Raw genomic sequence first — 5477 nt, 5'->3', positions numbered from 1 at the left:
CTTCAATTCTTTCACATTTTTTCCTCCAAAATAGCCTAACTTTGACAAGGCCTATCTCTCTCAATTTTTGAGGTATGTAAGTGTTCTAGGACTTTTTAGAAACCTTAGAGAGTCCTCTAACCAGTGTCTTTGGTCTCATATCAAAATAATTTTCTATGCTCCTTGTGTGATTTTTTGAAAGAAATGACTTTTTGTTGACTTTTGAGAAGGACCTATAATGTTTTGGTCCATATCTATCAAATGAAGCATTTTTAGACTTGGCATGTGAGAGACAAATTTGTAGAGAATTCAATTTCCTTCAAAATGAGATTTGGATGGAAAATTTCTGATGTTCCATGTGAGAGTTATGGTTGGTCAGAGTTCAGTTGACTTTCTCCTATACAAACCCTAATTTAGAAACTTTTGGAATTGCTGATTTCTGATCTTTCCTTGATGAACCATGATCAATTATTGATCAAATGGTGAATGATACTTCAATGGGAGGATCTTGACAAAAAATCAGGAGTTTTGACTTTACTTTGACCACGGTTAACTTTTAGGTTAACCCAGTCGACTGTTGATTTTCTGAACAATTGAGTGACCAATCCTTTAAGCTGAGCCTTGATACTTGTAGTAGAGGTAATGTGAGATATCTTGGGCCATATGGGATGCCTTGGAGCCATTGATTCAGTGATTTTCCTTTGAACAGACCAAACCCTAGTTTCTGAGCCTAGCTTAGGAGAGTGTGTCTTGGAGTTTTGTGTATTGATTTGAATTTGAATAAGAGAAATAGTATGGGCAAATTTTGGGGTATGACACTCCCCATAAGGGAGTCTTGTTGATTAGTTCTCTTGGGAGGGAATCGTGTAGTTTGAAATTTCTTCCACCTAATTTGTTGGAATTTTTTAGGTTAAAATCTAGAGGGGTACAACTTATTCTATATTGACATAATTATGGTTCACATTCCTTGGTAAGAAGACTCTAGTTTTGAAGGTATTGGATGCATGTGAACCTTTGGTTTTAAATGGTTTGATTTAAAATGGAATTTTCTTTTCTCCATGGGATTGATAACAAGGTGGTTTGGGGTTTTGGAGAGTTTAAAGTTCCTGAATCCTGCATGTCTTTCATGGGTGTAGGGTTTTCCCTCAAATGGTAACTTTAAAATTCTTTCAAAATTATCCTTGTGGATATATATTTCCACTACCATATATTTCTTAAGTTTAAATAGAATTCTCTTATAAGATTTGGGAAGGTTCTATTGGGTACCTGTGAGAAGAAATCTTTCAGGGAGGCTTCATATATTTGATGATACGGTTTGTGACTTCTTAAGAGGCTTGGCTCCATGTACCATGGCTGAATCGCCTTCTTCCCTAGGATCATCAACTTATCTTCTTACATTCTCTTTATTAACCCAGCAATGAAAACATCCCACTTTGGGATATCTTCAGATTTCTCACTCTTTAAAGAGGCCATGATGATGCTTATTGTGAGAGACTAAAAAATCACACAAGAAAAGATGTTAGAGATAAAGTTTTGAGATGCAAGAAGAAGTAATGGGGAATACCTATTTATAGGGCACATTTAGATGATTTGATTGTGTATTTATGGCAAGCAATTAGTAGTGATTATGCTGATTGAAAATTAGGTCAAAATTATTCCAAATTAGGCGTGCCAATCGATTGGTTAAGAGCTCCAATCGATTGGATAGTAAGATCTTTCAGGATATTAAGCGTTTATCAACAATGCTGGGATTTGATTTCCTTAGAGACTATGTTTGGCTTGGGTTTGATGTTAAAATATGCACCTCGAGCTCTTCCAATTGATTTTCATAAGGTTCTAATTAATTGGGCTTACGCCAGTCTGCCTCCTTGGTGCATTTTGGGCCTTGTGCTGGATTTTATTGCTTTTATGCACCCCTTTTCAGCTTTATTTGCACCTCCTTTATAGAAAAGGCTTAGAAAATCATCTTTTTGGTTAGTAAAAATAATTTACTGAAATGAACAAAATTAAATTCATTAGTTTAAAAAATTATCTAAGTTTTCCAATCATTTTAACCTTAAAATAATGTATTACCTTAATTATCAAGAGGCCTTAATAAAACTTCCCTTAAAGGGAACACCAATACATTATGGTGTGTCCTTCTCTATATATTGTTGGATGCGAGATTTGGTCCAAATAACGAGATGGGTAAAGTCCATTACATACATATTCATCCAATCTACAATGAGGTTAACTAATCACTAATGATCATAAATGTTGAGATATCCTAAAAACTACTTTCTTTAATCACTATGATTGATATTCACCATCAATGTACATTCTTGGATCAGATGCTTAAACTATTATATAATTAAAAGTATACATATTGCTTTGCACAACTTCATTTAATATTAGCTAAGACATTGAACTACAAATCATATATGCAAAACACTCAAGTTTCACCTTTGGTATCCAAATTTTCTTGGGCCCCGGTGCATTAGTTTTTCTAGAAGGTCTAGAGTTATTACCTTTATGCCTTTTCAATTTGTCAAAATTGAAGGGCTCTAAATGGACAATCTTTTGCAATGTGTGCATCTATAAACAAGACAATTCTTTTTATTCTAAGCCTTTACTAGGTGTTCTAACTTTTTTGAATCCTAATCCATTTTTATTTAAGGAAGATTTTTGAATTGATAGGTTCAATTCAAGGTTATCTTTCGCTTTGGTAAATTTCCTAGAATATCATGAAAATTAATGACTTCATTTTTCAAAGAAACAAAAGTATCACATGTTTTCTAATATTTTAATTATTTCTAATTAAAGCAATTTATTTCTTTATTCAAGAAACCCTAAATAATCCTTAAGTTCTAAGTTATAATTTTTAAGTTTATCATTTTCTTCTACCAATTTAGCACTAATTTTTAACAACTGCTTATAGATGGTTTAACCACCTCAAAACCATATTCTTTGTAGGATGTCTTTAAGAAAAATTCACCCTATTCATTGGAATAAGATTCTTATACATTTTTCCCCAAGGTTGAGTCTTCTCTTTTTCTTATTTCTAAGATTCCACTTGAAGATATTTCTTCTTTACCACTTATTTTAAATGAGGTTCCTTCATTCGATGTTGAATCTTTTAAAGATCGTTCAACTATTAAGCATGTTCTTTCGAAGGAAGCCGTCAGAGTTTTTTTTTAGGAGTTTGATGAAGTTGATGATTTTTTGAGTTTTAACCTTGCTCATTCATCGTTAAGTAATTGAACTAGTTCATTCAATTTAGGAGTTTGATGAAGTTGATGTTTTCCTTCTTCTTTGATTTTTCTTGAAATTCATGAAGGCTCCTTTATTTCAATTTAAAAATTGGATTAAACTTCTAATTCTTAACTTTTATATATTGGTGTAAGAATAAGATTGGTTATGCATCTGGCCTTAAGTTTTGATGATAACTTTACATGTTATCTTAAAGAACAATTGTATAGCTAATTGTTTCTTTCTAGTGTATGGCTTTTGCCTTGCAGGTTCTGACTCAGGTAGGAAGGCGTGTGACGTCATCAGGTTCTGAGCTCAACACTCAAGAGGAATTCTAGTGTTTTTTATAATGGAAGTCAAGATTCCGAAATGCTACTTCTGCAACAGTTCTAAGGAACGTAAGTACAAGAGCTTCTGATCGTGACTTTACAAGGAAGATTTGGAGGCCTACTAGAGCTCTGCTTATGTGTCCTATGTTCTGAAGATGTTAAAGAAAAGGTTGTGCTGAACAAGTTTTAAAGATCTGAAGACATCTCTTCTGAAGACAAGGTTATGCTAAACAGGCTCTAAAGATTCAAAGACTTAGGTTTTGAAGACTCAAGTTTTGATCATCTACAACATGCTTCAATCAACTTACAACAAAAGCCTCTGAAGACTTAGAAAATCAAGAACGACTTATATGTGATGGTGAGCAAAAAAGTACTAACTTAAATTGTGACATCTACTCCTATAGGGTGGCGTAAGGACAGTCATATATGTACTTATTATCTATCATTCCCACCATGACCGTTGGGGATTTTACAATTAAACTTTGTATTTTCTATTCCACCCTCCAACGAATCTATCCTTCTCTATAAAGGAAGTCATTGGAAGAATTTTAAAACAATGAATCAGTTCTACAAAACTACACCAAAGCGCTGCACAAACCCTGTTGAGAAAATCTTTGTATAGTTTTGTATTTTAGGAAGGAGATTTTGTTTGTATCTTACTTTCAACACTTTTGTGTTGTTGTACTTAAACATTGTGTAATATACTTATTAGAAGAATCTCTATATACACACGTGTAATCAACTTTGGTTGATACATGTCTTGGGGGACTAAGTGTTAGTCAGAATTCTCAAGAAGACTTTGTTTGCGGTCATAGTGGTTTCAAGATAAGGATCAACTAAACTTGTTGGGGTTTTCATCTAAGTCTGCGGTCATAGTGGTTTCATGATTAGGCTCAACTGAACTTGTTGGTGTTGTCATCAAGGTTGATCATTAGCTTATTGTGGTTGTCTGTAATTGCTAGATTATAGTGGATTAAGTCCTTGTTGATAAGGCAAAATCACCTTGACGTGTGAACTGGAGTAACTTCGTTAACAATGAACCAAGATAAAAATAACCGTGTCATTTATTTTTACTCATTTGTTAATCTTTGTTTGAGTTGCGAAAAGATTATATTTTGTGTAACCCAATTCAAAACTTCATTCTTGTGTTTCTCGCACCTTCCATTGGCATCAGATCTCCAGTTCTGGTTTGATACACTTAACCGTGTCAAATAAAGATCCAGACGAGTTTTTAGAAACACTATGACTGATCTTATACCACCACCACCACCTGTGCCAATTATCAATGAAAGAGGACACTACAACACTAAACCTCCAATCTTTGATTGAGAAAAATTTGATTAATGGAGAGACAAAATAGAAAGTTTATTTCTTGGCTATGATGTTGATCTATGGGATATGGTAGTCAATGGCTATGAACATCTTGTCGATGCCAGAGGAAACAAGGTCGAAAGAAGAAGAATGAACGACCAACAAAATAAGATGTATAAGAATAATCACAAATCTAGAACCATTATGAAAAATGTGATTTTTTATACGGAGTATGAAAAGATAACAAATAGAGACTTTGCCAAGTCTATATTTGATTATTTAAGAATGATAAATGAAGGAAACACTCAAGTCAAGGAGACCAAGGCTCTAGCCTTGATTTAGAAGTATAAAGCTTTCAAGATGGAGGATGATGAAACAGTTGAGTTGAGGTTCTGAAGGTTTCAAACCTTAGTTGCAGGACTGAGAGTTCTGAACAAAGGGTACTCTACATCAGATCATGTGAAGAAAATTATTAGAAGCTTGCCATTTAAATGGAGGCCTATGGTAACTACACTCAAGCTTGCAAAGGATTTGAATAAAACTTCTCTAGAAGAAATGGTGAGTTCTTTGAGAAGTCGTGAGATTGAGCTAGAATATGATGAACCTCAGAAGAGAGGAAAATATATCGCG

Source organism: Vicia villosa, unplaced genomic scaffold (genome assembly GCF_029867415.1).
Source record: "Vicia villosa cultivar HV-30 ecotype Madison, WI unplaced genomic scaffold, Vvil1.0 ctg.000352F_1_1_2_unsc, whole genome shotgun sequence".
Classification (NCBI taxonomy): domain Eukaryota; kingdom Viridiplantae; phylum Streptophyta; class Magnoliopsida; order Fabales; family Fabaceae; genus Vicia; species Vicia villosa.
Note: the sequence above shows the minus strand (reverse complement) of the source record.